Genomic DNA, 26,165 nt, shown 5'->3' on the forward strand with positions numbered 1-26,165 from the left:
CATATATGGGAGCAGGAGACGGTGGTGGCTGAAATCTCAGATGAGGGTCTCTGGACCTTCCATCCCTCAAAACACCTCATCCCATAATGGCCTCTCATGGTTGATCCCTGTGGCTCTGCTGCCAGCCTTTATTTGTCTGAAAGACAGCCCACTGTACGTGACCAGTTCAGTTTTCTCTTATCAGAAAGCATTGTGGAGGCCTTAAACTCAAACAATACTCCTAGGTGTCATAACACCGTCTGACTTAAGAATGTTGGCCAGCTTCCTTGCACAGTATATGTGTGTGTGTGTGTGTGTGTGTGTGTGTGTGTGTGTGTGTTTTCTAAGTACTGGTCTGTAGTCATCCTCACTGAGCTCAGATATGATACTAGGAGCAACAGGCTTATCAACTTCCTTTCCTTCTCCTGCCCCTCCTGGTTTTAGGAGACAGAGTCTTTCTGTCTAACCCAAGCTAACCTCAAAGTTGCTATGCAGCCTTCACCTTATGATCGTCCACTTCAGCCTCCTGAGTGCTGGGACTATAAATGTATGTTTCTATCATATGTATTTCCTATGAAATCCTTATTTCAAATCAACCACCACTGTCTCTCGCTCCATTTCAATAGCAAGCATTAACATAATGCAGACTGTTGCTAAGGCAGATGACCTCACAGGTCTCTAGATTGCCATCTCTTCTTGTCCACAAAGGGTGATCCTAACAGAAGTTAGGGATCTACTTTTTTGCACTTCATTAGTAAAGTATCCCAGTTCTTAGAGTAAACTAATTTTTTTAGCGCAGATTAGATACCACATTTATCATGTCTGAAATTTTACATATGTACATGAGTCTGTTTCTAGACTTTCATTTGTTGTATATCCGTCTATATCCTCTATGAATACATCTCTACCATATTGTATCTTTCTCACCAGAAAAGTCCCCATTCAGGTTTCCTTCTAGGTCTTTTAGTAAAAACTCAGTTTTCCTCATGTCTTGTTCTTTTTCATAACAGCATTATGTAACAGCTTTTCAAGTCACTTATTTTTTTTTCCAACACCCAAGGCTTTTTTATTAACAGTAAGATCCAGTTTTTGTAGCCTCGGCTGGCCCTTCGGCCACTGGCACTCTTGAAGTTCCGGCCCTTGGAACAGAAGGGTTTGGTGTGGCTGTGTGGGGTTCCTGGGACCTTAAAAACATGTCGGTACACCTCGCAGCCCTTCCAAGGACCAGACAGGAGCACAGGTCCTCAGACTTGGGAAACTCCAGGGCCAAAGGCGAGGATCTTACCCCCAGCCTTGAAGATGCGATTTGGGGGTGGCTGCTCACCTGCAGTGCACACACCTTCAGCTTGGGCACTTCCAGAATCCACACAGCATCTGTGACTGTCCCCACCGGGAAGCTTCAACTTTCGGATCAATCGGGCAGGGACAGAGGTGGCCGATTGGTGCGGTTCACAAATAACCTTTTCAGCACAGCCTGATTGAAGGTGGAGTTGGTCCGTCTGGCCAGCTTGCCTAGCAGCCGCAGGTAGATGTCCTGGCTCTTGGGCTCCTTGCACCGAACCTTTCGGTCCTTGTTGTGGCGAATGTCAACACCCATGATGGCTCCTCCTGCTAAGCCAGGTCCAGAAAGCAAAAGCACTGTTTTTTTAAAACAGTAGGCATGAGTGCTTGTGGCAGAAGCCCACGCACCGGAAGCACGAGAGACAGAACGCGAAGAAACTGCGAGAAAGTAAGTGAGAGTGCTGAGTGGTTTCTATATCCACGGTCTCCAGGACACAACCACAGGACCAGAAGGACCAGCCTCACACCCCTGTCATCCTGCATAAACTTTTGGTTCAGAGTTAGAGAGAATGGAGCCTTTCTTGCCTTCCTTGCGGATCTCCGTGGACTCTGGTCTTGTTTCATAGCCGAGTCTCTTCTTCGCCCAGCCTGCCTGCCTTGATGACAAGAACTCGCTTCTCGTTCTTGTCATCGCATCTGTGCCTGGATTAGTGTGACCTGGTGAGATGCTCATCTACTGCTCGGTTTTAGCTCTCATGTCCTGCTGCTGTGGTGGTGTGTTAGCTCTTTCTTTTCTTTTCTTTTCTTTTCTTTTCTTTTCTTTTCTTTTCTTTTCTTTTCTTTTCTTTCTTTCTTTCTTTCTTTTTTTTTCTTTTTTCTTTTTTTTTTTTTTTTTGTCGCTGTGATGAAACACCATTATTGAGGCAATTTATAAAAGAAAGCCTTTAACTGGGTTTCTGGTTCCAAGGGGTTTGGGTCCATGGTAGTGGAGCAAAGATACGGCAGCAGGAAGAGCTGAGAGCTCACATCTTGATCCCCAAGCAGGTGGTATCGAGGCCCACTGGGAATGGTGTGAGTCTTTCGAACCCTCAAAGCCCAGCTCCAGTGACACATCTCCCTCCAAAGCCACACCTTTTCCTCAAAGTTCCACCAATTAGCGACCAAGTATTCAAACACATGAGTCTGTGGGCTTCATTCTCATTCAGACTCCCTCAGAGAGCATCCAGCTCGACCTGGGCCATTTCGTGTCTGTTTTTCAACTTCAGGGCAATCTTCCTGCTGCTTTGATTTATGTTGAACCTTGAAAAGCAACTTTCCTCCAGGGTGACTTCCATGCCATTCAATGACAGACAGACGGACGGATGGACACACACACACCAGCTCATGGTATTCTAGCTAATGTAATTTAAACTTCTCTTTCTCTCCCCCCCCATCCCGTGTGTGTGTGTGTGTGTGTGTGTGTGTGTGTGTGTGTGTGTGTATGCATGCATGTGCACAGTGACTTTTTGTGAGAAAGTATCAGATGGATCCCACAGAGTGTGCTTGTTTCTCAACTGATCTTTTCATTTACTTTGTGAAGACCTGTATTAAATGAGTTGTTGTAGATATTATTGAAGAGGTGGTATCTAAGCCACGTGGCTCCAATAAATGTGAATTTCCTCAACCTGTGAGCATCCTGAAAAAACCAGGTGGTCAGTGCCTCAGACTAAAGTGAAAGCTACCTGGACAGCGTATAGCTCTTTTATGACGCTAAGTGGCAGGTCATTTATTTGATACATATTTTCATGTATTCATTTATCATTTATCTATCTCACCTATCTCTGTCTGTCTGTCTATCTATAGAGAGCATATGTTTATATATAACATATAAACCTAAATACTTCTATATAACACTGTATGGTCATAACAATATTGACCAGCAGCAGTAAAAGCCCACCAGGGGAAGATTATTTCCTCCAAGCCATGAGGTTGAAATCTCTGGGCAGTGTGGAGAGTGAGCCCTTCAGCAGACAACAGGAGTGAACTGGCTAAAGGATCCTTGGTAAGGGAGGACTAGCAAAGAGGCTCCCACGTGAGCCTCACCAAAGAGGTAGACAGAATAGTTATTCCTTTAATGGAGTGCTGTGTTTTTCCCAGAATCCCCACGCCCAAGTGCAGGAGCTTACATGGCAGCATGGGCAGCATCAGCACACATATATCATCACCAAACCTGCTTTTTCTTAAACGTACTGCAAGCTTATGGGTGACTGCAATGTGGGTCAGGCAGTCTAACTTAGTATTCAGAACTTGGTTTTATTTTTGTCCTCCCTCTGTTATGTCAATTCTCTGAACTCAGAAAGTGATGTATCAGAGAGAATTATTTATAATTTTTAAAAGGACCACATCAATGCTCAGGACTCAGGGGTCCATCTCCACAGAGAAATGGCTGTGGTATATTTTTTGAAGAGCCTGGGAAGAATTTCAGCAGAATGAAAAGGCAGTTGAGTGTTCACAGAATCAAACCCAGCCTGCAGCGGAATTCGAAACAATGCTCTATTGGTCAGTCTTCCATGGACAAAAGGGCTCACCACAGCTAGACTCAAGTTATGAAGGGATAGCTTGCAGCCAGGAGTGTCTAAACAGTGCATGGATTTGCTCTGGGAAGCCCCTGTTGCTGTCATTGGAGGGCCAGATGGAGTAGCTTAGGGCTTGGGAGCTGAACTTCTGGGTGTGCTGTTAGTATCTGTGCCTATCCCAAGCATCATCAAATGAAATAGTTCCTCCAGATGCTCTGTTCAGATGATGGGCATCTCATCAGTGAGCATCATATAAGATGTTGCTAGAAGTCAGTGCTGCTTTGTGTAAAATGAAGGAAGCAGATGGCTGTTAAAGGATTCACAAAACACAAGATGGGCATGCAAAAGGTGTGTCGTGATCCTGAGAATGACAGACATCTGTCTTAGTTAGGGTTTTACTGCTGTGAACAGACACCATGACCAAGGCAAGTCTTATAAAAAACAACATTTAATTGGGGCTGGCTTACAGGTTCAGAGGTTCAGTCCATTATCATCAAGGTGGGAGCATGGCAGTATCCAGGCAGGCATGGCACAGGAGGAGCTGAGAGTTCTAAGTCTTCATCCAAAGGCTGATAGTGGAAGACTGACTTCCAGGCAACTAGGGTGAGGATCTTATGCCCACACCCACAGTGACACACCCATTCCAACCAGGTCACACCTATTCCAACAAGGCCACACCTTCAGATGGTGCCACTCCCTGGTCCAAGGATATATAAACCATCACATTCCACTCCTTGGTCCCCATAGACTTGCTCAAAAACATGAGTCTATGGGGGCCATACTTAAACATAGCATAATGCAAAATGCATTTCCAGCAGAAGGTGTAGCCCAGATTAAAGGTGTGTTCCACCTTTAACCTTGAACTCGGAGATTTAATCTTCTGGAATCCATACCCTCCACTTTCCTTTTCTTTAATAGAGGTACCCTGTGTACACCAAACATAAGCAAGACTTACTAGGAGGGACCTGTAAGTTCATGTGCGTTTAAGACTGATGCTATCTCTCCTAAAACATTTCCATATGTCTCATCTTTAATGTCAGAGTAGAAGAAAAGCTTAATTAATTGCTAAAGGCATTCTTGGTGTCATTAAAGTTTGGGAGGACAGAACTACAAATGGATACCTGAAGATGAGAATATGCACTCCTTCTGCATCCCCAAACTCAAACCTGGAAGAGCTCCTGTCACCCACATACTTCCATTTTCATGTATTCACATAGAAGGTGCCCCTGGAGTACAAAATTATTTTCACAGTTAATGATGTTTTCCAAGTTGCTTGAAACAAAATAAAATATTATAACTATGGGGAAAACTGGTAAGAGAATGCTGAGAAATTAAGAGAAACGAATACAATAGATTCCATGGACAAGCTAGTATTTTTTTTTCTCCTACCAAGAACAGGAAAAAAGAGACTTTTCACAAACCACTGTAAGAACAGGCAGAGCTTTGCTTAGGCCCAAGGACCAGCTCCCTCAGTCCCTTCAAGTCCCCTGCAGTTTTGATTCTGTGGAAAAAGGAAGCCACGTTAGTGTCTCTAAGGATGCTGGGTAAGTTTCTGGAGTCAAATGAAACCTGTGGGTACTGGAACACGCAAGGTCACTCACTGCAGACACACTGCTTGGTGACCAGGCTCTGTCCCCTCAGCCTCAGCACCTAGCACCCAGCCTGTCCCTGACCTCTTATCCAAGGCAGTTTGTTGTTTTTTGGCAAAGGAGCAGAAAGTCTGAAACACAGACTTCAAAGACAAAGGGAATTCTATTTTAACCTTATGATTTTATTAAACTGCTACCCATCGTGAAAGGTCACCCATCGGTAAAGAACAAACAAGACCATCATTGGCTGGAAGCCTTCCAGGAGCAAGAAGGAGTGGCTTTGGAGACAAGCACAGTCTCATCAAATGTGTGTGGGCTGCTGTGGATTCCCAGTGTTCCACGCTGTTTGCACACAGGAGGGGGCAGTTTTCCATTGCAAGCATCTAGTTAGCACTGTTCCAGCCTGAGGGAAGAAAGTTGCATGCCGGATCACTTCCTGTGTTATCAAACTGTTGTAATATCTAGCTGCATAAAGACAATAATCTATCTCTGTCTCTCTCTGTGTCTCTCTCTCTGTCTCTGTCTCTCCCTCCCTCTCCCTCCCTCCCTCTCCCTCCCTCTCTCCTCTCTCTCTCTCTCTCTCTCTCTCTCTCTCTCTCTCTCTCTCTCTCTCTCTCTCTCTCTCTCCCTCTGTCACACACACACAAGAAAGTTGCATGCAGGATCACTTCCTGTGTTATCAACTTGTAATATCTATCTCTGTCTCTCTGTCTCTCTGTGTCTCTGTCTCTCTCTGTCTCTGTCTGCCTGTCTGTCTGTCTGTCTCTCTCATTTTTATCTTCCTCTCTCCTCCTTACCTTCTTCCCTTACTTCTTCTTTAAAAAATTTTTATAGCAATTGTGATGGTTTGAAAATGCTTAGCCCAGGGATTGGCCCTATTCAGAGGTGTGGCCTTGTTGGAGTAGGTGTGTCACAGTGGGAGTGGACTTTAATACCCTAGTCCTAACTGCATGGAAGCCAGTATTCCACTAGCAGCCTGCAGATGAAGATGTAGAACTCTCAGCTCCTCCTGCACCATGCCTGCCTGGATGCTGCCATGTTCCCACTTTGATGATAGTGGACGGAACCTCTGAACCTGTAAGCCAGCCCCAATTAAGTGTTGTCCTTATTAGAGAAGCCTTGGTCATGGTGTCTGCTCACAGCAGTAAAACCCTAAGACAGCAACTGTAAGTTCGCAGAGACATTGAGTAGAAAGTCCAGCATTCCCCATGTCCCCTGCTCCAGGCACAGCCACAGCCGCTCATGATCCCTCAATGCCGACCTACATTGATATATCATCCTCAAGTAGAGTTTACTTAGGCTTTTTTTTAAAGAGTTCTTTTATTTTTTTATGTGTACATGTGGGTACATATGTGTCTTTATGTGCACATGTGTGGGTGCCAATGGAGACCAGAAGAGAAAATCAAATCCCCTGGAGAAAGAGTCACAGGTTGTTGTGGGTCAACCAGTGTTTTCTGCTCCCTTGTTTCTTTATAGGGAGGGGGCTGGTTATTACATATTAATCTGTGTCCTAAAACCTTACTATAATCTCTGTTAGTTTCAGGCCTTTTCTTGTTCATTCTCTCAGATTGCCCATGTACATCTATAAACAAGTACAGTTTAGCGTCTCTATTCCAATCCTCACAGCCTGCATCTCTCTCTCTCTCTCTCTCTCTCTCTCTCTCTCTCTCTCTCTCTTTCTTTCTTTCTTTCTTTCAAAAGATGCATCAGACTCCATTACAGATGGTTGTGACCCACCATGTGGTTGCTGAGAATTGAACTCAGGACCTCTGGAAAAGCAGTCAGTGCTCTTAGCCTCTGAGCCATCTCTCCAGCCTCCAGACTGCATTTCTTATTCTTGTCTTATCATAGCAGTAGTTCCATGCTGACCAAAAATGGGTACCCGCCCATGCCTTTTTCCCAGTCCTATCGGGAGAGCTGCTTGCTATTTTCCTCAATGAGTATGGTGTTAACTGAAGGGTTTTTTGTTGATTTTTGTCAAAACAAACCTTTCCTTTCTTGGCATTTTATCCCAACAATGAGAGGGGGGAAAAAACAGCACACTATATATATATATATAATTCTTGAGGCAATTGATTTATGAAGAGAAAAGTTTAATTTGGTTTGTGGCTCTGGAGGTTGTCAGTATAGACTTGCTTTGGACTTTTGATAAGGGCAGCTTACCATATCAGGAGCATGTAGTAGAACAAACTTACGGCATAGGTCAGGAAGTAGAGCGGGAAGAGAGAAGACAGACTAGGGTCCCCAACCCTCTTCCAGCATGCTTGAATGTCCCAAGGATGTCCCATAAGGCCCTGCTTTCTAATGATCCAAAGCACCTCCCAGTAATGCCATCCTGGCCTTTAACCTGGGGATGTCCGAGGAACACTCATGAAAACCAACACAGGAAGCAATAAATTATTGATTACATTTCTTTAATGGGGTCTGGGAAGTGACTTAGTGAACCAAGTGCTTGCTAAGAAAGCATGAAGACCTATGTTCAGATCCCCAGCACTCATGCCAAAACCCAGTACGGAGCCACGTACGTGTCTATAACGCCAGTGTTGAAGGGAACTAGACGCATGTGGCTCCCAGGCATTGGTGGCCTCTCGGTCATGCTGAAACAGGATGCTCAGGTTCAGAGGAACTCTCAGGTTCTCAAAAAATAGGGTGGAGACTGATTCAGGAAGACAGTCACCGTCAACCTTTGGCCTCCATCTGTGCACGAGGCCAGACATACACAGGCACGTGCACACACCACGTGCAGAGAGACTTTCAAATGATAAAATCCTGCCCAGTTGATCTGCATCTGTGTATTGAAGGTGCTCCATTACTTCTTACGTGAAGTTTGTCAGGTCTTGTGTTTCAGAGACATACCAGTCTTTTTATATAATTTTTTAAAAACTCCACATTATCTAGTGTTATATGCTTTCATTTCTAGCCCCCACCCCTTTCCTTCTGGCTTGGAACTCATTAATTTTAGTGATTTCTTTCAAAGAGCTTTTGGTTTTCATGGTTTCTCTTCACCGAACTCCTGGTTTCAATTTTAGTGATTTCTCCCCTAACTTTTATTACCCACTCTGAAACTGGTCTCTAGTTCAATCCTGTTGTGGTCCACAGACAGAAGTTCTGGGATTTCTCCTCTTTTAATGTCTTAACGGTGTTTTGGTTTTGGTGACATACCATGGGAGCTGCGTTGTGCCGCCGTGGGATGAGTGATCGATCCGTGTCAAGTAGCTATTGCTTTGTAGTTGGGGGTGGGGGAGGGGTGCTGCCATAGAGGCCCAGAGCAGTGGCCAAAGTGTAAAAGAAGTGACCCAAGTGAACAGTTCAAAGGACATGCCGTTTCTACTCAAATGTCCGGAGAATGAGTGAGTGGAAACTGTAATGTCTTGATTTGAACACCCAGCACTGTGTCGCTCTAAGCCACCAAAAATACATTCTACAATCTGACTTTCAAAACACACCCATGAGTTACCTGTTATGGAGGAAGGTGTTGTTCATGGATGTAAGTGAGCTTTCTCCTAGATTAGGCTTTAGTGGACTGTACATGGTCAGGGGTAGCTATGGATGTTAAGAGGACACTGTCAGTCAGTGCCTTACCATAGCCTTTGCCCCCACTTCTTCAGTGCATGGGAGCAGCCTGACCAGCAGTCCGTTCTGCTCCTTCAGCAGGTCAGATGCCTTGGGACACAAGTGCCCCCTTCTCTACAGCACATGAGAGGAACTTCTGTAAAAATAGCCCTGGCTCCCTTATTCTCCATGTGGGATGCGCCCTGTATAGGCTCCAAAGCATCACTGCAGACGAGCATCACTTACCCAAACCCTTTACTGCCTCTGTCCTTGCCTGTCTCCATTGTCCTGTATTTCTTAGCACTATCAAACTAACAAACCACTCATGCTTGATCATTGCCTCCGGATTAGTACTAGGAGTCCTCAAACTAACACAGTTGTCAAATTGTTTCTTGTGACTAGTAAACACAGGCTTAGGCAGGCCTCAGGTAAAATGACCCCATTTCCCACACTGCTCGGCATCTTTTTCAATGTGAGCTTATGTGTCTCCATCCCTGGTGTCTTTGTTGGTCTTGAAACTTGACATTTGTAAGTTTATAGAGACATTGAATAGAAAGTTCAGCATGTCCCCATGTCCCCTGCTGCAGGCACAGCCTCCCATTATGCTCCCTCATTGCGGACCTACATTGACACATCATCTGCAAGGAGAGTTACTTAAAGCTGTTTGTTTTTTAAAGAGTTTTTTTTTAATGTGTCTATATGTGTATTTATATGCACATGTGTGGATGCCAATGGAGACCAGAAGAGGACATCAAATTATTCTAACTGCATAGAATATGCAGCCAAGAGACATATCTAGAAGCTGGAGAGATGGCTTTGTGGTTAAGAGCGCTTGTTGTACTGGTAGAGGACCAGAATTTGGTTCCCAGCAGCCACAATGATTGAACCACAACAGTCTGTGACTCTTTCACCAGGGGATTTGATTGAAATTTACTTTGGCCAATAGGAACAGATGAAAGTGACCCTGGACCCACCCTCTGCTGTCTCTCTCATCTTTACTGTCTTAGATATCACCACCAGAAAAGAGAATTTACTGTCTTAGATATCACCACCAGAAAAGAGAATTCCATCAGTTGGAGCGAATAGAAATGCTCATCAGAGAGCCCCCACCACTAAAGGAGGGTGCTGTTGGAGACCAGCCACCCTCAGTCAACTCACCAGTTTGACCCAAGATGCAAATGAATCCAGCCCGCCTTAGCCAGGCTTCCAAGAAGGTAGCGAATGACCTGCATTGGAAGTCCAGGACTGGTAGAGAAGAGAGAGATTCATGAAGACGTCGGGATGGAAATCATCCTTGACCAATCTCCTGTGTGCAGTGTTTGGAGTCCCGAGAACTTCAAATGCTGAAGAAGGGTGGCACACATCCCCAGGGATTCCATGCCTCTCGGGAAGTGGAGAGAAGTAGGTTTTACAGTCCCAGCTCCCAGATGTACACACAGTCTACCTACTGCACGGCAACGAAGGTGGCATTTGACATTTAGGTTAATTAAACTTTTTAATAAAAACTTTGGGGTATGAATGCTTATCTCATATTTCAGACATTCCCAGGAGTGCTTAGAAAGGGGCTCAGCATAGAAAAAAAAATGCCAGCTGGCAACACTCTGTGAAGCTAATTACCATGAAGTTAGAAAGATTTACACTAAAGGGCTTGCAATAGATCTTGGTCGATTCAGAAGGTAACTTACCAAGTTTTGTTAGATTCTCATCATATGTATGGTCCCTCACCTTCCACAGAAAAGCAGGGAGAGATTCTGTTACTCTGTGTTTCCCAGATGTTGGCTATCCCTTAAACTTCCTTTTGAACCATTGGCGGTCCAGATGCTAACACCACGTGAGGGTTCATAAGTATATTACATATACACATATTACATATGTAATATATCTATTCATGCTACCAGTTCTGTTCCCTGCCTAATACGATAACATAGCACATTGTGTTTTTCTTTGCTCTTCAGAGCAAAGTCACAAACATATGCATATGCCACTGATATTCTTAATGGAGGATATGCTTCCTGCTGGATCTTCTGATGGGGGGTGGGGGGAAGACACTGTGACAACTGTAGGGACTTTACCAGCTCAGTTTCCTGTGTCTATGCATTTGTTCAAAGAACAGAGGGCAAAATACTCTCTCCCATCATCACACTGGTAAGCCAGATCCAGAGAGATAAACATCATGTGTGTCTTCTCTTCTGTGTGGAATTTAAGCGGCATGAAGGTGAAAGGGAGATTGTTTAGTGGGGAGAGGAAGGAGACTAGGAAGAGAGGTGGTGGGGGACAAGCTAGGGTATTGGGGTGACTGTGAACAAGTGCATATGTGAAGATGCCATCCTAAAATGCCTCATTTTGTAGGATAATTTAACGGAATAATTTTAGTTGACAGAGAGCTTTCTTACCATGAAGAAGCTCTGGGTTTGATCCCCAGAACTGTAATAAACCGTTTCGCGACCTGAGGGTGTGACCCCCTTGAGGGTCACATACCAGATGTTTACATGTGATTCACGACAGCAAAATTGCAGATAGGAGATAGCAATGAAAAAGTTTTAGGGTTGTGGGTCACCACAACATGGGGAGCTGTGTTCAAGGGTTGCAGTGTTGGGAAGGTAGAGAAACAGTGGTATAAACTGAGAGTGATGCAGTGCACCAAATGCCCCTCCCATCTATAGTCATACATATGCGTTCACGCATATGTGTATGTACACACACACACACAAACACACACACACAGAGTCTACCATACACAGAACCTTTTGCAACCTGCATATGCCCTGTCTCCTGGCCCAGCATTTAGGATGATGAGGAATAAATGAAGAAATGTCTAGCTATTCAAGGTGCTGGGAATAAGAATAGGATGAAATGCTCAGCTTTAAAGAAAACACTCAAACCACCCCCCACCCCAAGTCTCAGAAGGAGTAGAAAAAAATTAGGAGCCCAAGGACAGGGAGAAAGGCTGTAAAATCTTCAGGGCACGACACAGCCATTATGAATATGATCTAGTGTCGGCTACGCTAGGCCAGTGTGAATGGGACCTTGGATTGGGTAATTAGTCCTCCCTGCTGAACTGCTAAGAAGGAGAGAAATCATTTTTCTCCTGTTGTGTATGAAATGGTGAGCCAATCAGGATGGCTCAAAACCCAAGGTCACACTGAGGGTCCAGGTTAAAATCAGTTGATCACAAAACAAAACAGGATGATGTGAGTGTGGGAAAGGGCCTTGTAGTGTAGGGAGGGGAGGGGAGGGCAGGGTAAGGGAGAGAGATGAGAGAGGGTGGGAACTGAGGAGATTCAAAATGCTTTATATACAGGGATTAAACTGTCCAAGAATACATTTAGTCAATATAAGGAAAGTAAATTGAACCTATAAATACCATTTCATATCCAAGAATAACAAGAATTAAAAGTAAGAATGAAAGTGGTCTCCTCAAGAGGCATTTTAAAAGTCATGCAAGGGTTAACATCAAAATGTCACGCTGACAGGATGGAGACTCACCTTGTCCCAGCCTCTGACTGTGCCTATAACATTTTCTCTACATTAGGTTCATGGCTGGGTACTATGGGGGGACTCTCATTATGATAATTAAGATGGAAATACAAACCCTGAATATGGGTGTAACCAAGCCACGGACTGGGGTCTCAGACGCATAGCAAAGAGAAAGGTACAAGAGAATGAACATTCATGACTCTCACCTTCCTGACTGAGGACACATGTGACTGGCTTGACGCATGCTCCCGATGACACACCTTTCCCAGGCGTGGGTCCTAGAAGCCAAACCAAACCCTTCCCCCACCCTTGAGTTTTCACCTTGTCTTTTATGTGTCATAACAACAAGGAAAGTAACACAGGAAACATTTCCCAAGGAATCAGAGGCACCTACACAGAGAGCACGTCCAAATGGCCTTGGAACCCTGGCAAGTGCCCTCGGGCTCCTAATTTTAAAATGTCTGGACATTGCCTATTGCCTACTCCCAGTCCCGACCTGCGCCTCTCTGTGAAGACCTCACGAGGCCTGTGGGGGGAGGGGAGTGAGGCAGTGCCCTTTCTCTGTCAGGTTTGGGCCAAAGGGATTTTGAATAACAGATGTTGATCTATTGAGAAAGACTGGCCATAAAATAACAAAGCACTGATTCTCTTATTCTCTGGGTTTTGTCATCATCCATTGATCCTATAAACATATTTTCTCAATGGCTTTTTCAGGTATAGGTTAGCTCTCAGGTATGTGAAAGGCTCGAAATGGGGTTGTGTCAGCAGCCACTCGGGTGAAGAATTCGTGGAACCCCACCTCAGTATCGAGCCTGTGACTGAGGCTCCGCTCATCAGCCATTCATTTAAACACACAAGGGAATCGTGGGTCTGAGTGATTTTTGTGGTATTCGGTAAATGCCAGAATATGGTCTTTATATTGAAGGAGTTAGTGGCTTATTTAGGCCATGTGGAAAAATAGATAGTCAAGGCTGATTAATATGTATGAGGTGATAAACAGCTCTGGAAAGAGACTATTGGCCAGATGTGGAGACCTGGCTATCAAAAGCATATGGCTTAATTTAACCCATGTTCTCATGGGCTTTGAAAACAACAAGAAATTCCTGAATTGACGCTCAGGGGACAGATTGAGACATTTGAGCTGAACTGTTGATACACAAATCACACTTTGCGGAATAAGGGACAGGACTCTTGGTTGTTAGTAAATGTGACTCTTGTCTGGGGTCATCAGCCCTCAACGAGAATATTGGAGTTAGAAAGGACTCTAACAGCTTTTATGACTAAGCATTTACCCTATGCTTGCTTCTGGTTAATGGCACATTCCTCACCCCACCCCCACCCCCCCACCTGTAGAGCAGCCCATGGGACAGTTCAACTTGTTTAGAAGTATTTGAGGGTTTGTTTGTTTGCTTGTTTTCTGTTCACATTTGGAAGCGTTCTACTGTATCTACTGTATTCTCGGGACATTGGGTTCTGTTGGAAATAGGTTAAGAACTCTGGTGCTGGGCTCTTGCAGGCACCAATCGCCGGGAGTGTGGTAGCCACTCCCCCATCAAACAAAACATATGCAGCTCATCACAGTTTCCAACCACACCACTTCTCAGTAATTTATGGTGCTTCGAAGCCCTTCTGCCTTCGGGCGCTATCCCCTCCTCATTAGTCTCTGCGACTCGACACCACAAAAACACAATTCTCATCAATATGAATAGCCATGGTTTAAAAAAGAACAAAACATATCCTAGCCCTTTTAATCTTCCACTGCGGTTCATGCTTTCTTCCTTTTCGCATGTATTCATATTTGACTTCATTTGAGTTGACTGTTGGCTGGGTCATCACAGGGTCCACTGCTTCCTAAAACTTCTCCTAGATTAAAACAGGATCAAGGAAAGGATATGGCCTCTCAGGGAAGATGTACTAGTGAGTGTGGGCATAGAAAGAAGGTCGCTGGAGCAAATTAATATAGAAAAGATGATTAACAGTTCGGGACAAATCTCATCCAGCTGTGATAACATCCCACTGGCAGGGAGGTTGGCCTTATTTGCCATAGGTTAGCTGGTTACTTTCATATTGAGAGGAGCTCTGAGGACTTTCCCACATTCTGTGCTGTTGACATGACACGAGAAGCAAAATATGTAACTGTCCACGTGAGAACCGAGTCGGGTATCTTCAGATTTTTCATGTGGCAAAAGTGGGGTTCTTAAGTCTCCAGTGCTTTTCCTGGACTCAGCATTGTATATTGTGCTTAGCTAAAATCACGGGAAAGCTAACATTGACTTTACATTTATATTCAAAATATATTGGCATTATTGCTGCTTTGAGGTGGTCTAAAGGCCTCCTCAAACTGGGACAGGGCCCACCCAGCTGTCAAGAGAGAGATTGCCTTTCTTCTAGATGGTCAGATTTCTACTTTCTCACAATAATCACAATAGTAGGGTACCTTTCGAAAGAGCTTTTCAGAACATTTAAATTTTGCTGAATTTATGTGTTTTAGACACGTTCATATGCATGTGGGCAAAGAGAGCAAGAGAAACAAACAGAAATTATAAATGCAGAGAGCCATTTGTCATTCAAAGCCATTTGAGATGACACTTGTCACAAACAGACACCCTCAGCAATGCTTCTGGCCATCTCCGATTCTGTAGACTGGAGGAACCAGGCCCTCCCCTGCAGCGTCCTTGGCTCCCCAGCTGTTTCTCATCAACAGACACTGGCACCAAGCCTCTATCCATAGTCAACTCAGTCATTTTTAGGCAGCGAGAGGAGAATTGATTCAAATAAAATAAAGGATAGACAATTCAACACAATTCAATCCCTCCTCCAGTTTCTGAGTATGATAACTTGGTTGACATTTTTAAGTGTGGCAACCTCCAGCCGCCATCTTCCTATTGAAGGACTTGCAACCAGCACCAAACAACAACATTGATTCTGATACCTTTTCTAAATGCGTTAGTCAGGGTTACTATTGCTATAATAAAACACCATGATTAGGGCTACTTTTGCTATAATAAATACCATGAGCAAATGCAGACTGGGGAGGAAAGGGTTTATTTGGCCTAAACTTCCATATCTTAGTTCATTTTTAAAGGAAGTTAGGACAGGAATTCAAACAGGCAAGAGCTGACATAGAAGCCATGGAGACATGTGGCTTACTGGCTTTTCCTCATGGTTTGCTCAGCCTGCTTTCTTTTTCTCTTTTTTTAAAAAAAAATTTATTAGATATTTTCTTTATTTACATTTCAAACGTTATTCCCTTTCTTGGTTTCCCCTCTGAAAACCCCCTATCTCATCCCTCCTCCCCCTACTCATCAACCCACCTACTCCTGCTTCCCTGTCCTGGCATTCCCCTACATTGGGGCATTGAGCCTTCACAGGACCAGGAGCCTCCCCTCCCATTGATGCCAGATAAGACCATCCTCTGCTACATATGTGGCTGGAGCCATGGGTCCCTCCAGGTGTACTCTTTGGTTGATGGTTTAGTCCCTGGGAGCTCTGGGGTTTCTGGTTGGTTCATATTGTTGTTCCTCCTATGGGGTCAGCCTGCTTTCTTATAGAACCCAGGACCACCAGCCCAGGAATGGCTGGGCCCTCTCCCATCACTTACTAATTAAGAAAATGTCCTACAGGCTTGCCTACAGCCCATTTTTTAAAATTGAGGTTCCCTCCTCTCAAATGACATTAGTTTGTGTCAAGTTGACATAAAACGATTCAGCAGAGCAGGTTAGAAACTGGAAGTTTTAGACATCTATCAAGACTATTTACTGCATTTTGCTTGATTTCAAGCCAGTATGGAGGTCCACAGGTTTGGAGGAGGTGGAAGACATTTGTTAATGTTTTGCCACGCAGATCTTTATATAAAATATTATAGAAAAAAAGACAGAGTGGGTGTGCACAGTCTTTACAAAGGTGACTTGTCTTTTGTAAGTTCCAAAGCCTTTTAGTCCTCATCCAACGTAGCATTGCCATTGAGATGAAAATAGTTCAGTTTGCCTTAGATGCGCAAGGTGATATAGGTGAAGCTACACAAGCTCTGTCGGCAGATATAGCTGTTGGCAGATATAGACGGTATATGTCTACTCTGACGTGACCATTCAGAGAACCCCAGGTATGACGAGAGTAAAGAGAACCCACAGGATGGTGGGTCATGAAAGAGAAGCTTGGAGAATTTGTCTAACCGTTCCATGGGCAGGCTTCTGTGGGAAGCAGACAGGTAGAACACCCACATCAGAAAGACCAAGATGAAGGACTCCTCGTTGAGCTACATACACAGCCTTCCCCGGCTAGCGTGTCTTCCACAGGCTCATGCACATTTCAAGTGCAGTGTTCCTTCACTGTACAAAATGCACATCTTGTAAGGATCTATTTGTAAGCAGAAATTAGGAAAACGAATTTAACTGGAAAAACAACTGGATGAATTCTTTACATTTAACCTTCAGAGATTCTTTTGAACACAAAGAATTTAGTTATTTTGTAAGTTTGGACTTTTTTTATTTTAAAGATTTATTTTTTTATTTATTTTATGTATGTATGAGTACACTGTAGCTGTACTGATGGTTGTGAGCCATCATGTGCTTGCTGGAAAATTGAACTCAGGACCTCTGTTCACTCCCCCCTAAATATTTATTTATTATTATATGTAAGTACACTGTAGCTGTCTTCTGACACACCAGAAGAGGGCGTCAGATCTCATTATGGATGGTTGTGAGCCACCATGTGGTTGCTGAGATTTGAACTCAGGACCTTGGGAAGAGTAGTCAGTGCTCTTAACTGCTGAGCCATCTCTCCAGCCCCCAAGTTTGGACTTTCTTATAATGAGATTTCTTAAAGAAAACCAACTTTTCCCCTCCCTATGTATCTAAGTCACCTGAGGTGACATGAACCTAACCTGAAGGGCTCAGTTCATGTCTTGGCTAAGATATTTCTACTCTACTGAGACTTAGTTGAGGGCAACTTGTTATTCTTTTGCCATCATAGACAATGTGTACATAAACTCCTCATTGATTTTTAAGATTTCTTGTGGTAAATGACTCTAGACTAAAGGACAGGCATTTAAAATAGGCCTCTCTCCAAACTCCAAGGTACAAAGAGAAGTGAGCTGAGGTATGGGCCTGAGGGAGAGCCAGAGTAGCCTTTCCTCCCCTTCACAGATAAGGGTATAGGGCAGAGTTCACAAGGCGATGCTTTAGAACTTGTCACGATGGACGAATTCTGGGAGACATACTCCTCCAAGGGTTCCTCTGGGGTCTCACCACAAAGCCACATTTTCACTATTGGCCACAGTTGACTCAAGAAAATGGCCCGAACGGTTGTCTTTCTTGGCATAAAATGCACCCTGCTGCCTAGCCAGATCCGGCCTTCAGCACTGGCCCTCGGACGATGACTGTAGGAAACTGGGGGCTGGAAAGTGGAAACAGCTGGCCACCAGAAATAGTGGCCTCTTAAGGCCACGCGATTCAGCATCAGGGAGAAATCCCAACTTGCTCCCCCTCAAGAGTGCTGTGTCAAATCAGTCTGGTCTCCACCTCACCCATCCTGCAGAAGGCCAAGGGTGCTCCTTGGTAGCTCACTATCCACATTTTGGCCCAGTTAGCTGTTCATTCATTGAAAGAGTAGGGGGAAAGTACCAAGCTCTTTATTTGCCAGTGTTTATTTCTCACTCAGCATCTCCATTTCTGCCCTGCCAGCATTATTAATCACTGGTTATGTTGGAAGAACACACAAAAATAACAGGCAAATGGCCAAGAGAGGCTCTGGCCCCTGGACCATACATCATCCGCTTGTGTGAGGCGGTCATCAAGGTCATCTCCCAGTGCCCTTGAGCATTCAGAAGCTTTGTCACCTACAGAAACACCAGCTCCAACAGTCATGTGATGATTCTACGCCCAGTAGTCCATCCTTGCAGAACCCACCAACGCCTCTCAGCTTCGAACCCAAGCTTCTACATGCCATCCACGCAGTCACACCCTGATTTTTGGCATCAAATACACCTTTAGATATTTGTGTTGATATCTTTCTTGCATTGACATTTCTTTCCATAAACTCCGTATAATGTATTAACTAATTTTCTATTGGTAATTATTTGGCTTTGTTCAATATTTTTTAGAATGTGCTAGAATAGCAGATCTCAACCTGTGGGCTGTGTCCCCTTTGGGGAGTCAAGTGACCCTTCCGTAAGAGTCACTTGAGACCATGAGAAAACACAGATATTTACATTACAATCCATAACAGTAGCAAAATTACAGCTATGATGTAGCAATGAAAATAATGCTATGGTTGTGTGGGGTCACCACACCATGAGGAACTATATTAAAGGGTCATAGTATCAGGAAGGTTGGGGACCACTATGTTAGAATGAATGATGCAGAAAGATGACATAATCATGCCACACATTATTTTGCACTTTTGCAAATATATCTGTGATCAATAGTTTAAACTTTTTATTGATGTTTTTGTGAATTTCACTTCATGCACTTCAATTTTGTTCATGTTCAAACCCTTCCATATCTACCTACCCTCTGCTCCAGCAACCTCCCCACAAAAGAAAACAAAACACTAATATAAATAATAATAAACAACAATAACAATAACAATAATAATAATAACAATAATAATAAAACCATCTCATCATGGGAGCTGTGCTGAGTCATGGTGTACCACAGAGTATTTGCTTTTGTCTGAACAGATTTATTTGCAAATGTTCATTGCATTGAGTCACTGGTCTGGTTAGAGGCCTCTGGCTTCTGCTACTCTATCAATACTGGATCCTCATTGGGACTCCCCTGGGAGTCCTATTGTTACCTTGTGTTATGGAGATGCAGCAGCTTTGGGTCTACAGGACCGGCCCCCTCCCACAGTCCAGCAGTCCATAGATGGGGTAGATACTGCGGTGGGCCAGGCCTTGGATCTGGGCCTGGGTGGAAGCCGAGTTGGTCAGCCCATTAGTTCTCCTACGCCCTTGTCACCAGGGCTAGCTCTTCATCTTTGCCTAGTCAAGGGACAGGACCAGCTCTCCTGCCTGAAGAAGTTGGAAGGAGCAAGACTGGCTCTCTTGAGCTCACACCATTAGGGACAGATCTCCTGAGCCCATGCCACCAGGGCCCTAGTGGGTGGGAGCTTCTGGTTGGCTCCTGCCCTTCCTGTACCACATGGTGGCAGATGAGAGCCTCTCACGTCCTATGGTCAAATTGTTTAAAGTGGCATTGCCTGAAATTCAAGGTAGCTTTACCTAGATGTTGGCAGATTGCTACTCATAGGGACTGTATACTCAGAGTGACAAAGAGTAGAAAAGTATGTGCTCCCTGTCATGTCACCAACAGATTTATAAGCCACTTGCTGCAGTCAATAAAAGGAGTCTTTCCTTGGGTTTCACAAGTCATGGCTGGTAGTTCAAGGCCTCTACAATTATAGAACTTAAAAATTCAGAGCACCACATTGCTGATCTGAACACAGACAGTCTTTTTAGGTCTACACTTTATAAAAGTCCCATTTTCTAGATTAAGCACAGCACAGGCAGGAAGCCTGGGGCGAAGCTACCTATGGATTGGAATTCGAGCTTGGAAGTCAAGAACTTGGAGGTATCTCTAGATGTCAACTTGACTTTTCAGATGTCATTCCTATCTATCTTGTTTTGTCGTCTTTATCTCTTTTCTTCCTTTCTCTTTCCTCCATCTCTCCCTCACTCCCTTCCATCCTTTCTTTTTAGGTGACAGGGTCTTATGTATCCAAGGCTGATCTTGAGTTTGCTATGTAGCAGAGGATGATCTTTAACCCCTGATCTTTCCTCCCTCTACCACATTCTGAAACTACAGGCATGTAGCACCATGTCCAGCTTATGGAGTTCTTGGGAGGGAACTCGGGACTCTGTGCATGCCAGGCAAGTACTTTACCAGCCGAGCTGCCTCTGTGTTATGTTTTCATATCGTAAGCTGTGTTGCAATCTGCAGGCAGTTTGTATTAGTTGCTTTTCTCCTAGCAGTGACGAATCACCTGAAAAGAAACATAAGGCTTTACTTTGGCTTGTAGTCTGAGAGTCCTGGGTCATGGTAGGAACAACATAGTGGTAGCAGAGCACTGCTCACATTGCTTTGTGTTCAAGAAGCAGAGAGAGAGGGTGCTTGTAGTGGTGCACCACTACTTTAATCTTAGCATTAGGGAGGCAAAGGCAGTTGGATCTCTGTGAGTTCGAGGCCAGACTGGTCTACATAGTGAGTTCCAGGACACTCTATATAACAGAGAAACTTTGTTGAAGAAGAAAGAAGAAGAGGAAGGAGGAGGAAGAGGAGGAGGAGGAGGGAGAGGAGGAGGAGTGGGGAAGAGGAAGGGAGGAGTGAGGAGGAGGGGAGGAGGGGCAGGGGGAGGACTGCTTAGCTCAGCTTGCTTTATTTTTTATATGCAGTTCTTTAGCTTGGATACTCGAACACTTGAGGTGGTGCCACCCATATTTAGGGTAGTTACTAAACCCTGTCTAGCAGATTCCCAGAAGACACGCACAGGAATTTGCTTCCATGGTTATTCTAAATCTATCAAGTTGATAGTCAAGATTAACCAGCACACAGTAGGAGTTGGTTAAAAAGGTTTACCAAGAAAGTGAACTTAGGAGAAAAGGTGTTGATGCTAGGCTGGGGTTCGAGGAGCAATCGTGATGGGAATGGATAGCTCCCGAGGGCATTGCAGTAGCTGTATGAGGAGGGTACAGAGATGGAGACAGCTCATAGGCTATAGAGAAACAGGAGATCTGAGGACAAGAGGGGAAGCTACAGATGATGCCAAGATTTTCAGCTTGATCTATTGAAGTAGCAAGTTGAAGGCGTGGGCAAAAGGTTAAAAAAACATTTTATTTTAAACATACATATTTATTCACTCTTGCTCTAGATGGAAAGAAAGCAGCCGAAGGGAGACCAAGAATGTAAGGGGAGAATGTGAAGATCTTGATGTTAAGAGAGGGGAGGGAGTGTGACCAAGGACACAGGCATTGTACCTTTGGAACGGATGGCCCCTCATGTAAAGGCAGAGGCAGTGAGAATGGGGCAAGCGGGGTCTGTCTGAGTATCCTGGGGAGGGATGTGGAGGAAGTTTTGCATGGGGAACTTCCATGTCTCAACGATGGGAGAAAATACCTCATTTTTGAGGGCAGTAGGTGTGGGACTTAAGGGCCCCAGAGAGACCGCGGAACTTTAACCAACTGTAGTTAAGAGCGAGCTCGGAAGTCAGCCATGCTCATGCGATACTAGGAAGGAAGACTGGGAAGGGCCCACCAGCGTGAATGAGAGGTCTGTTTCTTGCACATCTGTAGTTTATTAAGAAGACGTTGACTTCCTAGAGGGTCCTCGTTTGATTTACATCTGCCTCCGCTGCAGGTTTACACAGTGGTATCAGTCAGCGCCTGGAAGTCCACATTCCCACCCTGTGTGACAGCGGTTCCTAAGACGGACGGCCTTCCCGCCCCTCATCCTGGTCCAGCGAGATGCTGAAGAAGTCAGGCTCACAGAGCCCCATTGTGGTGTGTCAGAACCCACAGAAAATGTTCCTCCTGTGCATTATTTATGACTTTCCTGCATTTATATAGTATCCAGCTTCCTGAAAGTAATTTGTTTTGGATTGTGTAGTGCCGGGCAGCACATCAAAGGTATGCTAAGCAGTGGTAATAAAACATTGAGGTTTATGGTCACCGAGGTATTAAATATCACTCATAAATTACAGGGTGCGTATTTTAAATGAGCTATGGCTCTGAGAACAGTAGGCGCCCCATCTCTACACATATTAATTGCCAGTGCCTAGCTTATTAATTACCAATATTTTCAAAGGCTGTGTTGATGTCATTTTCTTAAGGAGGCACTCTGTGCCCTTTCTGTGTAACCTTCTACCGTCCCTTCCTCCACCTCTCTCTCTCTCTCTCTCTCTCTCTCTCTCTCTCTCTCTACCTTCTCTCTCCTCTGTGTGCATGTGCCCTATTGTGTGCATAAAAGCTGGCATTAGACATAATGAAAATGTGGTTGACTCTGTAGAATATACTATTGAGTCAGGCAGCCTTTTTATAATATTTAAAAAATATAATAACATAATTTCCTCTTTTCCTTCACTCTCCAACTTCTCCCATACACCCCCATGCTCCCTTTTGAATTTCTGACCTCTTTTTCTTTGTTTTACACACACACACACACACCACATACTCCTATCTTTATTGGCCTCTACACTTGGCCCCACACTCTTTGTTGCAGGTGGCTCCAAGAAACAGCCTTTCCCCCCCAAAGTTTCCTTAATATTGTTTTTTAGATTTATTTCAATAGGATTAAAAATAAGAATCCCAGAAAAGAATATTACCAAGTAGAAATAATTTCTTCAAACCATGGATTAGGATTGAAATGTGTTTACACTTTAACTTTAATTAAATTCTAATTTACTCTAAAGTCCAGGACTCCACTCAGTTATTAATTTTTAAGTACGTTTTAAGCAAGTTTTCTATGAAAATCTGTTTGCCACTGTAATTTTGATGAAATATAAATGCAGATACAATATTCTCAATGAAAATTCAGCATCCAAATAGGAAGATACTCTGTGTGACAGACTTACTATAAAAATGAACTTTAGGGCTTTAAATTGACTTGAAATGTTGAATAGTTTGACTACACTCCAGTAAAGGAAATCTGCTATTAAAATGTATTTTACCTGTTCTCTTTTTACCGAAAGCATTGAATGACACATGTGGCTCCCATTGTTTCCATTAGGAACAAAGCCTTCTGGGAAGGCTATGAAGATCTTCAAGCCCACTTGGACAGAATTCTGTAGACCTCCTGATTGAACCAATGGCAACCATGGCAACCACGGGACCAGTTTTAAAGTGGTGCCAAGGTGCTAGGTTAACAAAGAGAATCTCTCAAGACTGGACATTTAGGCTGCACTTGCTGGTTATAATTTAAATATTTCTCAATAAAAGCATTTCCCATTTTAAGATGTTTTGAGCATCGGGTAAGCGTGGTTTCTTATGTACCTCCACAGGTTTACCATTGTCCTGCCCAGCATGTTTATGAGAGTTTTCCATCGTCACAGAAAATGGCACTTGTGGCCAGAGAACTGTTGGCTCTCCTCTCCTGTGAAGAGTTCCGGTCCCTGAACACCCACAGTTTATTCAGTGGCTTCTCTCTGATGGACGTTTAGAGTTGTGTTTGCCGTGTGGATAATTTCTCCTCACTGCAGACAAACAGTCCTGGGGATGTCCCTCCAGGTGTGTTTTCTTGTGCTTGCCCAGACAGGATTTCTCCAGTGTGTAGACAGACACATTGACCCTTTTGCTAGATGCACAGTTTAGCTTCACTGGACAGTAATAAACAGTTTCCCAGGAGATTTTTCAGTATGGCCTCTCACAGATAGTGTCAGAATGTTGAGCAAGTTAGAGGGTGAAATGGAATAATCGTTCTGCATAATTGGTATTACTCAAGCCCAGCATCTTCTCACACTTATTGATCAGGTAAGCGTCATCCATGACACGACTTGTTCAGAACCGTTGTTTCTCTGTTGGGCGATTTTCGTCTTTTCTCCTGAAGCACGCGCCTCTCCACCCTGTGACAGATGACAGAGAGGTGACAGTTCTGAGCTGGTCATGGTTCTCTTCTTGACATCTTTTTTTCTTCTTTTTTTCTAAATGTTTGTCATCGGAGATCAAAGAAGAACTTTTTTTGTCTTCCCAACTCTCCCATGAATGTCAGCTTTCCTTGTGGAGTGGGAGAAAGAGTGAATCAGGTTGTGGAGGCACTGGGCCATGAGCATTAGAAAGGAGGAGGGAGGGAGCGGAGAGATGGCTGGACCTGCTTTACATTGTTCTCATGTTAAGGATAAAAGCCGCTGTGTGCAAAAGGCACAATGACCACAGTTAGCCCATGTTACCAATATGACAATATAGTTATCTAAGAGTAAGTAGATAATGTAAAGATTTCAAAATCTTAACACTGAGATGAAAATGTTTTAACACCTGCAAAAAAACTACCCTTGAATCTATAGAGAAATATTAGCTTGAACAACTGCAGTTTCTTTAAAGCTGATAATAAAACACAATGGTGTCTCGGTAATTCTAGCTTGCATCTTCATAGGTACCCGTGAGCCAACGGTTAGTGCTTCTCTGTGGCCATGAACAGCTTTTGTTTCTTAGGACACTGGGTACCATAAGTACAGATATGGTCATTAAATCTTAATAATGGTGCTTAGTATTTATAAGACACCTTTCATCCAAGGACCTCAAAGAACTGAACAAATGTTAACTTGTTAATTCTCGTAAGAGCCATGAGGCAAGAGTTATTACAGCCCTTTACTGATGAAGGGACTGGGGCCCAGAGCACCTCACTAATTTCATTTACACAAGGTCATGTTGGATGCTGGAGTTATTTTACAAAGTACAAGCCTAGACCTCATGCTATCTGTTCAGGTTGTCTGAAGTTATCTACCCATTTATAAATATTTGAGGGGAGGAATTTATATTATTCTAGTGAATTCTTCCAAGTAAGCAATTATGAAACAGGAAAATTTACTTTTTTGAAAAGTAAATTTCAAGGCAATACAACATTATATAATTGTGGAGACACATTTATTGAGCAAAAGAGTAAATGTCTGTGACAGAGGAGATACAAAAGATGACATAAGGTGTATCACTGGTTCTTAATGGGGAGAGAGGTCTCCAGACACTGCCTTGAATACTACCTTGTCAGTCTGTGGATGGCTCAGAGGTCAGGAGTGTACACTGCTCTTGATGAGGATGTCTGTTTTGTTCCCAGCATCTGTGTTAGGCAGCTCACTGCTGTCTGTAGCACCAACTCAATACTCATTCCTAGACTCCTTGGGCACCAGCACTCACATGGCACCTGCATGTGAACACACACACACACACACACACACACACACACACACACAAACTTTTTAAGCCTCTTATAGCCAGTTGAGATGTACACTCCCTTAATCATGGCACTTGGGATGGAGAAATAGGTAGATCTCTGTGAATTTGAAGTTAGTTGGGTCTACATAGTAAGACTTTTTAAATTTTTTAAATAAACATCTTTATTTTATTTTTAATATTTAGATTTTTTCCATTAATCTCTTTAATTCTCAGACTGTCTCATTTTACACAGAGCATTCAGGCTTGCTTGAGTCTGGCACTATGCTGGAGAGTAGACTGTACCATTGTGAGGCCAGCTTCCGTGTACGCTTCTTTCATTGCACCCAGCAAGCTCAGCATCAAGAGCCAATGGAAAAGAGAAACAGAGGTGACCCTTATCATGCTAAAATGGCTAAGAAAAGTCTACCTTTTAAACTGTAGATCAGAACATTCTACTTGGCTGGTCCCAGGGACCTCCGTTAGTTATACTTACTGCTTGTTCTAGAAGCAACAACTTCTGCTTTCTTGTGTGACACAGAACAAGTCCTATCCCTCCTCAACATGACAAAGCCTCACAGGTTGGCATACAGACCTTTTGTCTTCTCCAGGCCCCCTTTCTGGAGCAGCCAGAGCCTCTTTAACTAAGACCCATGTGTCACCCCTTCTAGGTAAACTCCATTATATTCAGCCATGTCTGACACACCCAACTTGGTCAAGGTCTCTCCTAAATGTGGTACCCAGAAGTAAACGCAGTATTCCAGATGTGGTTTGAGATCGGAGAAGAGCTGCTTCCACTAACAGCTCCATAATTCTTCCTTTATTTCAAAACCATGGCCCATGGCTTAAGCTTTCTGTGAACTTCTTCGGGGGGGGGGG

General features: G+C 43.9%; 1 long non-coding RNA gene and 1 pseudogene across 2 annotated transcripts; one reads left to right on the forward strand and one right to left on the reverse strand.

Annotated features, from left to right (window-relative positions):
- On the reverse strand, window positions 1,029-1,609 carry Gm5982 (predicted gene 5982; annotated as a pseudogene).
- On the forward strand, window positions 6,450-23,380 carry Gm36520. Of its 2 annotated transcripts, none has more exons than XR_376076.2 (3): window positions 6,450-6,481; window positions 21,787-22,055; window positions 23,155-23,380. It is a non-coding gene; the product is annotated as a predicted gene, 36520 (long non-coding RNA). The 2 variants fall into 2 exon arrangements; XR_376075.2 differs by lacking the exon at window positions 6,450-6,481 and adding an exon at window positions 21,649-21,699.
- Window positions 23,381-26,165: the final 2,785 nt, after the last annotated feature.

This window comes from Mus musculus, chromosome 3 (genome assembly GCF_000001635.26).
Source record: "Mus musculus strain C57BL/6J chromosome 3, GRCm38.p6 C57BL/6J".
In the NCBI taxonomy this organism is placed as follows: Eukaryota; Metazoa; Chordata; class Mammalia; order Rodentia; family Muridae; genus Mus; species Mus musculus.